At 37.0% G+C, this 12,589-nt stretch overlaps 1 protein-coding gene across 1 annotated transcript in view; it reads left to right on the top strand.

Annotated features, from left to right (window-relative positions):
• Positions 1-12,589, top strand: part of LOC122799790 (F-BAR and double SH3 domains protein 2-like) — a 1,119,909-nt gene that overhangs the window by 153,394 nt on the left and 953,926 nt on the right. The gene's annotated exons all lie outside the window — the stretch shown is intronic.

Here is a 12,589-nt window from a genome sequence, read left to right as displayed (position 1 = left end):
TGTTTAGTCACTACAAAAGGGTGGTTTCGGATGTTAAGGACCCTACTCAATTTTCTCTAACTGGTGGACCGATCATTGGTTCTATGCCATGTGGTCATTGTTCATATTGTATTAGGGTGCCAAAGACTAGTGAATTCACCAGCCGAAACACCCCTGAGATTTTTGATATTAATTTTTGGGCCAATTGTAGCAGTGAGTGGGTTATCTATCTTGCCATATATACTTGTTATTCATTCTATGTTGGACAAACCTCTAGGACATTACGTCTAAGAATTGGGGGAACATCTTAGTGATATAAAAATAAACGTCAAAACAATGCTCTTTACAGACATGTTCTTAAACATCATACAGCTTCATTTTCATTTATTGTTATTGATTGTATCAAGGGTCGATGTAGGGATAAGGTAGGATGGCATGAATTGCTAAATGTCAAAGAAAGAAAATGGATGATCAAACTTGGAGCTTTATTTCCACCTGGTCTTAATGACCAATTTTGAAGTACCAATGATTGTTGCACGCCTTATTTAAATTATACTATTTATACTGAATTGTTTGGTTGTAATTTATAATTGCTTGATCCACTGAAGAAGGCTGTGTTTAGCTGAAACCGGTTTGGATTTTTTGATAGTGGGGATTTTTCCTTCTATCATTGATTTTTAAATAAATATTTTTTTTTTTGTGGATTCCACGCTGTGCTGGCTTTTTCTGTCGTTGGCAACTGTATAACTGTCTGTCCAGATTTTTAGCCAGGTCATATACCTATTTTTCATCTGCTTATTTTCAGATTGTCAATGTCTGCAGGTCGAAAGGTATGTGAACAGTGGTGGATGATGATGTAATAAATAACGCTGTGTTGCGTCTGGTCAAAGCATTGATTCTTTCGGCATTCAAATACACTTAGCAGCAGATAAGTGAGGAAAAAAAATTACATTTTTTATTTGTTCGTCCCCGGTGCTTCTGTTTGATCTTGGACACTGAGGCATGGTTGTCGTCTCTGCCCCCCATCCCCCCGACCCTGATATGATGATTTCCCCCAAGGATATGGAGGTGGTCATTATGCTGCACTATACTTGCTGCTACAGGATTTTTTTCATTATGCCTGTCCCTTCACACTGAAATAGGGCATCTAGTAAATTACCACTTCATTTCCCATCTCCCTGCTGACTTTTCAAGTGTTAGCCTTGTTACATGTATGTAGGTCACCTGGGTTGCAGTCAGAGCTTCATCCTTCTGTACAACAGCGCTAGCTGAGAAAATTAAATTTATGCTAAGTTATGTTAGAATTGTCATGTTTTGTAAAACTGTCATAGCTATATCAGAAGGTAGTTACAAAAGGAAACAAAAAAGGCAGAGCAGTTACAAAGTTTTTATTAAGTCCCTTTGCTTCAGTTATTCACATTTAAGGGATGATATAAGGCAGAGAGATGCATCAGCTTTTGTAGGCTAATGTATTGCAATAAAAGTAAAGACAGTAAAAACATGAGTAATAAAACTTAACACACAGCGGCAAGAAGTTAGAGCAAGCACGGGGCAACTACCTTACCCAAAGTAGAAAATATATGGATTGCAAAATAACTCTAATTAATTATTTTAAATTTAAATGTAAATTTAGTCCATCAGAAAATAAAGTATGTTGTTTTATGACTTATTCAGTTTCTGTACATTTCAAAAAATAGTTGATCTAAAGGAGAACGTTTGGCATCCATCTGTACCTGTCTTACATCAAAGTACAAATCCTGTAAAGGAGACCATGTGCCTGCATGTCAATGATATTTCCCTCCATGCCTTTTAGCCACTGCATGAAGGCAACTTGTGTATAAAGGGCACTTCCTCATGCCTTACAGTAATCTGTAGCCTGTTTTATTTGTGCTTGTATGTATCATACTTTGTCCCCACAATTGGAAATGTTTTTTATAGAACTATGAGAATTTATAATCTCTGAAACCACCTTCCCTGACAGTAAATTAGTAAATTTACCAAAAGCTGATGCATTTACAGCTTGAAAATAACGGACTACTACAAATTTTACCTATGTTTTTACAGGGAGACACCCACCTGCAGTCCTCACAACTCCCCATCTTTAATGTTCTACCTACTCTTAGAGAAAATACTTGTTTTGACAACCTAAGTATTTTTTTTCATTTTCAACACATTTTTATTGAATTATCACTTGTGACATATGCAGTTTTACATTTATACAAAAGTAATCAAACTGTATTAAAATATTAATAAGCATTGTACTTCACATGTATTATTATATATCATATAACCTAAGCAACGTTACATACCCCCCTCCTTTTTTTTTTTTTAGTAAAACAAAACACCACAGCCACTGAGCCCAAATAAATCCGAATCCAAGGGAAGAGCTGACAATAAGCTTGATGTAGAAAGTTTATTTAATAACGCAAACAGCACCACGTTTTCGTCTTCAACTTTATCAAAACAATTTTTTTTTAACAAGAAATATATTTAATAAACCATGACTTACAACATAGGCAATTTTACATTTATATAAATGAAAGCAAACCACACAGACACAATTCTACTTGCAAGCGTTTTACATCACAAACCATACTGACCCAAACTCAGTTGTAGATATTATACATCACTTATCTACCCAATCATTTTCAGTCAAACACTACAAAGCTCATTTAAGTTCTGCCTTCTTTTAAACCTCATTTCTCCCTTGTTATTATTGTTCCCACAATTCCCATTTTTTTCTAAGCAGTTTCCTGCTACCCTTTCCTAAAGATCTCGGTTCCAGTTGTTTTATCTCTGTTACTATATTCACTACTAGTAATATAGTTGGTTTAGATTTTGATTTCTATTTTCTAGTAATTGCTTTTTTGCAGCCACCATAATTAGACACAGCAAGGCCTTACCATGTCTAGGCAATTCCAATTCTATATCATAGCTCATAAAAGTCATCTCCCTCATCACACCAATCTGCCCACCTCGATAATGCATCCTGCAGGGAAACATTAAAGTCCACCAACCCCTTGCACTCGCAGAAAACATGTTCCCAAGTACCTCTTTCCTCCCTGTCATACCTCCAACATTTGCTGTCTACCTGTGGAAAAATTCTCTGGAATCTACTTGGGGTATAAAAATATCTATGTAAAAATTTCCAAGCAAAAATCCCACATCTTCTAGATTTTGTTGCATATTTGAAAGGCATACATATATCCTCCCATTGTTTCTTTGTGAACTGCTTATTCAATCTCGCTTCACAATCCTTTTTAACCTCCTCTGATTGATTCATATAGTTATGCAATATTTTATATGCTGTACTAATTATTCCTTTTTAATGGCAGCCTCTGTTCTAGATTCTAATAACTCTACCAGTGCTGGTCTGTCATTTAGGACCCCCCCCCCATTTTTTTCTCTTTGCCTATACGCCGATATCAATCTCTGTCTCGGATAAAGAAGGTAGTCTCTAACCTGCAGTCCAAATAAATACTTGGCCTCTTCCCATGCTGTTACCTTTCCCTCTCCAGTTATTTGCTCCCAGTATCTTATTTATTTTGTTAGTTTTCTCCAGTAAATTCCAGCCCCCTCAAGCCTATTGCCTATGTCCCTAATTGCAGTAATCATATCGGCAGAATCTCCTTTCTCTATTGCCATGTTGGCTTAGTAGTTAGAATGCTTTCTGCTACTTTAATGAGTATTGTTATTCTCCTTAAAAGCTTGCATCCAAAATCCCAGTCTCTTCTTGTTTCTTGAGCTTGTCCCCTGTTTTTAACATCATCCCTTTCCATAGGGTCATAGGTTCATAGGTTGGTACTAGGCTATCGGCCCTAGGGCCTATACAAGCCTAGCCATAACAATTCCCTGGATATTTCTTCCAACAATATTTACTTCCCTGGACCCCTGTCTAGCAGGGTGACTGACGTGATCCCTGGGGTGAATTTCCTATCTTCCATCAAATCGTCATTGTTCCTTTTGAAGAGGGCCAAGGAGGTGCTCTGCTTGACATGTATGGGCAGTATATTCCAGAGTAAGGGGAGTCTCCGGGTCAGGAACCTATCCCTCCAGCATGTTTTGTTCATTGTGATGACAAGGTTTAGATCCCTGGAGCGTGTGGCTCTGAGGGATTGGGATTTCTTTAAGTGGAGCATGTCCAACAGCTCAGGGTTTGACATGGCCCTGTATGTTAAGCAGAGATCACCTCTGAGTAGACAATATGCCACAGAGTATAGCTGGAGTTTTTTTAGATGGTCAGCATAGGGCATCTGCTTTAGGCCTGTGATTCTTTTAGTGAGGTATTTCTGCGGCCTTTCCAGCTGTTGCAGATGTCTTGTGAGGTACATACCAAACATGGCATTGTACTCTATAATGGGTCTAATGAGGGATGAGTACAGTGGGACAATGACCTCCTTTTTTCTGGATGAAAAGCCCTTAGTGATGAGGTGTGCCACATAGAAGGATTTCCTGACTGTTGTGGCGATGTGGTTATTGAAAGTGAGACCACTGTCCACCTGTGCCCCTAAGTCTCTCATCACACTTTCAGTGTTTAGTGTACTGCCACCTATTTGGTAATTTCTGGGTACATGTTTTTTCCCCAAAGGGGTTAACTATACATTTCTTGGCGTTAAGCTTGAGCCCATGGCTCTGGCACCAAGCATCCCTTTCTGTAAGGCCCTTTTGTAGAATATGCATATCATTCCACTTTTATCATCAAATTCCACTTTGAATTATAGTTTTCTGCTTGTGCTATGTTGGTTTTGACTAAGTATTGTTTCTGTGGTATTGTGTAACCTGCACAAAGTATTTACATTCACTGAATTCCTCATTCATAGGCATAAATTCCAGTAAATGGCATTTTATTGAATGCAGATTCGTCTAAGGAAATTCAGATAATAAAATGCAACATTCTGACTTCCAAAATGGGTGCATGGTAACACCTTGACTTCACCTCTCCCGGTGTGAAAAAACAACTGAAGTAGAAATGCAAACTTGCCAGCAGAAAACGTTGATTCTGACAAAACTGTGGCAAAAGGGCAAAGTATTAAAAGTTGGAGATAGTAGAGTGTTTGTGGAAAATGATTATTCATGGTACCCCAGGCAGAAGAGAAGCAAATCACTTCCAGCAATCAGAGAATGTCAAGAGGCAGATGTGAGATTCAAGTTGCTGTATCCAACTGTCTTCAGAACAGTTTTTTATCTGGAGGATTAAAGTTATTTTGATGATGATGGGCTAAGGAGGAAATGTAAGTCTGTCCAACAAAAAATAAGCCATCAAGCAGAAGGGGGATCCTGCTTTTAATTTTTGTGATAATAAAGCACACAGACTTTGGCAGCGAAAACCTTTAGAGTATTCCAATGGAACATCCTTGAGAGACAGGGGAAAGCATAGGGGTTAACTAGAAAAATCTGGATTACCTTCGAATTGAATCAGAATCTGGCATTGGGAGATGGAGAAGGACAGGAATAAAACTAGCAAGACAGAAATTAGTGAATACATGAGACTGCAAAGCGTCAGTTGCATTTGTGAAATATTGCTGTGTTAGAAAAAGTGGAGAGAGTAGACTGTTGATTTTGTTAAACTCGTAAGAAACTGAAAGGCATTTGCCTCACTTCATGTCATTATTGTTGAAAGGAGACTAAAAGGAGGAGGAGAGGAAGGAGAAAAGTAACTAAGTAAACAATTTCTGTTAACAGTATTTGAAACTTTTCATGAAATTGCAAAATTTTTGTAAAGCATTTTGGTTGGTCTTGTATGTGATAAAGATACTAAAATAAACAGATTCCTTTTTTTTCCTCTCTCTCTATTAGTGTTAAGAAATGTAGGATTTACAATGTAAAAAGATAAAAAGCTAGACAAAAGCATGTTTAAGGTAATAGACTGCAGTCTTGGTTGAGGTGGGGATGGGGGTACAAAAGTACACAGATCATAATGTACATAGAGCTGATACGTTCTGTTACTTTTACATAAGTGACAGAATTAAGACCATTGGCTTAATCTAATAACACATTTTAAGTGTGAGCAAGTAAATAAGACAATGCTGAATATACTGAAAGGGTTTTTCTTTAGCAATAAACATTTCAGCTTGTCTTTAGAAGTCTGAAGATGGTGATTGCATTTTTTATGTCTATTTCCATGGAGACAAGCTGATGATAGGGCAATAAACAGCCAGAACACTGGTTTCTTCAAGGCGTAATGTTGATGCTTCTGAAAGCATGCAAGTTGTTTTTCACATTTGGGAGGAGAATAAAGATAAAAAAGAACAGACATCCATTATTGTAAGTAGAAGCACAGGCAAATGCATGCATCTTAACTTGGTTAACCTCACTTTTAGGTTAATTAAGCAGTATGTTTGTAGCTGTCTGTTTGGGACGCTTTGTTTTAGGAGGGCTAAACTTCATTATTTGATGATGCACATAGTTTTGTGCATTTGTATTGAGTTAACAGGTTATTGGGGTGTTCTGGTGGCATGTTTATTTTTTGTTTGAGGGCTTTCATTAAAGCAAAAAAGTCATGTAAAATGTGACATGGGTTCCAGTGCTGATGATAAAATACATTTTAAAGGATTAACCTGCCGAACAGTGGGTGCATGTATGGCAAAAGCTGGAAATAAACATTTAAAAAAGCTGTCATATGCAATAGGTGGAAATAGACTTCTTATCAGAATGGTAACACTTTCTATGTTATCTGGGAGCATAAATGGGTCTCACAGGTATAGACAAAAAAGGACAACTTAACTATGTTAAGAAATGCAGTGTGCAAATAGCAGTGCTATAAGACAAACAGTTGGAATGAACTGAGCTTGCAAATTTGATAAAGAAAGGATTTTAATGTGAATATTCAGCAGAATATCAGGGACAAAGGAAAAGAGGAGTACTTACATTAATTGCTAAAGGAGCTCCAGTGGAGCTAGAAAAGGAAAATGCTAATGGCAGATTAGTGGTAGTATGGGACTACTGGCTAGGGATGAGGACTAAGCTGACATGTATTTGTATTCCACCTAAAACTGCTATTTTGTAGCTTAATTTTTTTGAGAGAAAAAAAAATCAGATTTCCATCACAGAACAGTATGTTCCCAAAATATGGAAAGTATCATATATCATCCTGTTACATAAAGGTGGAACCTCTGCTGAGTTCTCTAATTATGGGCCAGTAACAATTCTTTCCCCACTGTCCAAAATTCTGGAGAGATGTATTCACTCACTACTAAGCTACCTTTTAGGCATTAGCCTTTTAGCCAATACCCAACATGGATTTTGACCCAACAATAGTATCGCTATTGCCCTATTAAGTTTTACCAATACAATCAACCAATTCAAAAATAATGGACTGCTTTTTTCTTCAATCTTACTAGACATATCAAAAGCATTTTATACAGTCTCTCATCAAAAAATTCTCTGAACTTTCAACCCTAAAACTAAGCCATTTTGTCCTTGAATGGTTTCTAAACTACCTATCCAACTGACAACAAGCCATCAAATGGCAGCATAGTCTCTCCTCTCTATGTCACAGTCGGTGTTTCACAAGGTCCCTTCCTAGGTCCACTCCTTTTCACCATCTTCACAATAAACTCCATACTGCTATCCACCTCACCACTATCATACAATATGCAGATGACTCCACGATTGTCTGCGCTGCACCATCCCTATCAACTCCCAAGAAATAACTCAACAGTCCTTCTCAGATGCAGAATCTTGGCTCTCTAATGCCCAACTAATTCTTAATCCCAATAAAACCAAACTAATGAATGGTCTTTCCTAATAGCAAAACCCTTGAAAGTCCATCCCACTTTCTTATTTATTCATCAAACAATACCAAAATAGGCTGTGTCCCCCATGCAAAACTACTAGGAGTCATAATTGATAATAACATGAAATTCAGTAGCATGAAATTCAATAAACACATTTCTCTAATTATTAAAAAAGTTCACATAAATCTTGGCTATCTTTATAGATTAAAACTATACATCACCAACTCAGCTAGGCTATCCATTGCTAGGACAGATCTTCTTTCAACTCTCCTATATGCCACTCATATCTTCATCAAGCACAAGAAAATAGACCTAACTAAGACTGAGATGTACTACAAGATTGCTAGACTTGCCACCAACTCAACACACAGATTCCATCACTGCACTGTATGTCCTCAACTAAATTGCTTAGAATATCCCAACCTCTAAATCTTCACCCAACTCAGAACAGCCCATAAAATAATATACCAACCTGAGAAGTGTCCTGTTCTTCAAAATCTGCTACCTCCCTACTTTAGTAATAGACTCTAAAGATCCTCTGACAAATTCCTACTACAAGTTACTATATCTAGTAATAGTTTTGGTAATTCACTCTTCTCCAAACATATCTCCAGGATTTGGAACTCTGTCCCTCAACACATCCTTGTAGCCAAGAACTCTACACAGATCAAAAATCTTATGAGGACTCACTTTGTTGACTCCTAGCTCTGCTCTTGCTCAGCTCCCAGTTAGCCCCCCATTTCTACTACTCTTTAACTCTTATTCTTTCCTGTCTTCTCTTCCTTGCAGATTTTATAAATGACGTTTTCTATGTCTCTCCTTTACCTACTTGTGTATTTAATTTTTTTCTACTTTGTTGATTTTCAAGAGCTAATTGCATATATTGTATAATGTCAAATTGTCCTTAATATGTCATTGATTGTATCTACTTGGTAGTTAATCTATTTTTATGTTTATTGTGTACCCTTTGAACCTTCCACTACTATTCTTTGTACATTATGTGTAACTGTATAGTCCTTGTTAATAACGTACAACTGTTTTTTTACTCATATTGGAGCTTTTCTCCATGGGCCTCCACTGAAAAAGGGTATTATGTCCAGTTGGACTTTCCTGGTAAACAATGGTCAAATAAATACAATTTTAGCAGCGAATATTACTTAAAGATGGGGACTAGAATTTGATTTGCAACAATGAGGATGTGTCTGGGGGCCTAGAAGGGAAATATAACAAAAGGCTTGATTTCTGAACATATTTATGAACATGTTTGGTATGGAAGACATGAATTCAGTAGTAGGAACTCAAAGATGATTTATATATTATTTCCTAAGGTACAATGGCTGGGTTAGACTAGACAGAAATTATATTTCATAGGAACATCTGCATTTAATTGAGAACTAAGACACACATCCAATAACTATTTCATATCATCTGCCAATAATTAACGAAGATAAAAATGCAGGGTAATACAGTAGAGATGAGACACTGGTGCTTCCCTACCTCTCTCTTAAAAAGAGAGGAGTTTGAGGAAGGAGTAGTGGAAATTGATTCTGGAGTTTAGGGAAGATAGAAAGCACTCCAGAAGTTGTAACTAGAAGGTGGAGTTTAAAAATGGGGTAGAAATAAAAGAAAGAGAGATGGTTAAGAAATAAGAATTATTTAGAGGAGATGACAAAGGTTAAAGTATTGTAGAGTGAGGAGAAACTCACAGAAGAAGAGGGAGCAATTGCAGAGTATTAAAGAGAAAATAAGTACCTAGATAATATGCATGTATTTAAAAATACTGCTGTTAATTAAGCAACTACTTTATAAAATAAATCCAGAGTGCAAAAACCTTTGGCCCAATGACTTAGGCAACCAAAGGCAGAAAGGGTTTGTCAAACATGGGGAGCCTTTAACAAGAAAAATAACCAGAGATCCTGTAGAGAAATTATATATATATATATATATATATATATATATATATATATATATATATATATATGTATGTATGTATGTGTGTGTGTGTGTGTGTGTGTGTGTGTGTGTAGGATAGGGGAATCTCTAAATGAAAGACCTGCACTGGTTGAGTTTTATTTGAATCTATTGCTGTTAAAGGATAATTAGTAGGGCATATAAAACACTGCACAGTAACCACAGCAGTCAATCAGAGGAAGTCGGAACAGATTGGGAAGTGAGATTAGATCAGCAGTTCACAAAGAAACAATGGAATGGCATATGTATGGCTGCCAAGTGTAAAACACAATCTAGAAAATGTAGACTTTTTGCCTGGAAGTGTTTGCATAGGTACTTTTTTACCCCAAACAGACTTTTTCCTCAGGTAGATGTAAATATTGGAGGTGTAATGGGGAAGAAAGAGGTACCTGGGATCTTTTGTTTTCTGAGTGTTTTCAGCTTGCAGACTAAAAATTCTCTACAGAGTACAATGTCATGAATATTGGGAGAGCAAATGAGTGTATCTAAGGAAATCATTTTTTGAACTGATAGAACTGCGGTGGTGGTGCTGCGGTAGCGTTGTCGCCTTATAGCAAGATGTTGTCCCATTCGATTCTCAGCTAAAGCGTCTTCTGTGTGGAGGCATACATGAATGGGGCGTGCCTTCGTTGAAGGTTGTGCATCAGGTCTGGTAACTCGGTATGTAAAAATCCACTACGTATCATTAGCGGACCGGAGTTCCGCTGTGGCGACCCCTAACCGGGAAAAGCCGAAAGACACAAACAATATAGGATCTGAATTGCCTAGACATAGTAAGGTCTTGCTAAGGTTAAAATATAGTAGCACCACACTGTAAGAAGAACCGAAGTAGAAAATAGAACCGCCAGCTAGTAATCCACAGGAAATTTATTTTAAAACACACTGACGTCTCGGCTCCACAAGCCTTCAAGGAGTATATGTTAAGTTTAATTCTGGTGGCTGACAAAAAACAATTAACAGAAACTAGAAATCGGTGTATAAACCAACCATACATGAAGTGGTGAATTTTGTAAAAGAGATAAGAGAACAGTAAGTGGGATCTCCAGAAAAGGGTACGATGAAATTACATAGAACAAAATCGAAATTGTAACGATACATGCAGAAAATGGTTTGTATGAGGAATGAGATTTAAGAGAAGGCAGGAACTGAGCAATTTATGTAATATTGGTTTGATTATATTGTGTAGAACAATATATGTGGTGTGCAATGTTTGTAAGTATGAACTTGGTAGTATGGTTTGATTGTTTTTATGTAATTGCAAGTTTGCCTGTGTCACAAGTAATAATTCAATAAAGGTGCTTATATTAACAGCAAAAACATCAAATGCAGCACTTTAAAATGCTTTTAAGCAGTGCCATTGGAATATTTTGGAAAAATGCTGATAAAGTGGTTGAGAAACTTAAGTGAAATTTTCTTTTTCAGCATTTGTGTTATATTGAAGGCCATTCAAAATTTGCAAACTATTTTATAGTAAAATCAGAACTACAGAGTCATAGCTAGTCTTCAGACTGGCACCCCTTCAGCCCAGAGTTGATCTAAAAGAAAAAGAACGGAGAAAAAGATCATCTAATGGAAGACCAAAAAGGCTTCTGAGGTTGAGGACCAAAAGGATAAAAAATGTGTACATTTAAACACATTCACTTAAACAGCTGCAGTATCAGCCACAATCGCTTCTTGAAATGATTGTGCCCGACTTCCAACTCCTCAGCACTGCTAACCGTGCCACCTAGCAACTGTTGTCTGGAGCAGCTATCCTTTCACTGTCCCCTAATTAGGATACTGTTTAGAAAAATGTTAACCTTCGCTATGCAACTGCATGCTAACCATCTACTTTAGTATATACTGCATCTTGTATTAATCAAATAAATTACCAGACAGATATCCTGCAATGTGTAAGTGCTGTCATTCTGAGCCTTCCTTAAGTGCAACTCATACTAAGCACAGTAACTTCTCAAGGCCTCTAGACATCACACACACACGATATATATATATATATATATATATATATATATATATATATATATATATATATATATATATAGATACACACACACACACACACATAGACGCACATCAAATAACAAAAAAAACTTCCGAAGGCATCTATAAAACTGAACTAAAACTACATATAACACTAGCAGAAAGAATGCAGCAAGTTGAACCTGTGATTCTAACTATTCTGACATCTTTTCCGTTTTAGTATGCATATTAGAAATAAGAAGTCTGAAGGGAGGGTTGCCTGGATTCTTATGGAGTTTAGTAACCCCAAAACATTTTCCTAAACTAGGGTTAGACACAAATATAACTTTCAAATGTAATATATTCATCTCTTTCTAAAGCATGCAGTAAAGTGTCTTTTATCAAATTGCTGTCTAACAAAATCTACTGTAATACTTTTGTAATAGTTGCTGTTCATCATTTCAGACTCACTAGCTTTCACATAGTCAGTTTGTTCCATAATAACCAGCCCTGTCCCTTTGTCTGCTTTCATGATCCTTAAAAATTTAACCATAGTAAGGGTATTCAGCTAAATGCGCTCATTGTGCTGGAGTATAAGTGAGACCTGTATTTAGTAGAGACAGGTGATCTGATGACAATACTCTATTTGAAAGATTAAAAACAGAACTTTTTAACACATTCAGATTACTGTTAACACAAGAGGCTTCAGGAACAGTGGCACCACCATTTAGTGATTCTGAGCACGGCTTCGGGCTGTCATCGGACGACCCAGATTCTGTAATCTCCATGAGGCCCTGCCTCTGCCTCCACCCCTCCCCCTCACTCCTGAATCCATTCTCTGTGTCTGGGCTGAGGGTTCTGTCTGCATCCAGGCTGGAGATAAAAAAGGTTGAGGCAATATATTCAAATTGTGAATGACCTCCGAGGTGTTGTCACTGTAATCA

Source organism: Protopterus annectens, chromosome 4.part0, assembly GCF_019279795.1.
Source record: "Protopterus annectens isolate FY-2018-M chromosome 4.part0, PAN1.0, whole genome shotgun sequence".
Taxonomy (NCBI): Eukaryota; Metazoa; Chordata; order Ceratodontiformes; family Protopteridae; genus Protopterus; species Protopterus annectens.
This window is presented reverse-complemented; position numbering and strand designations above follow the sequence as displayed.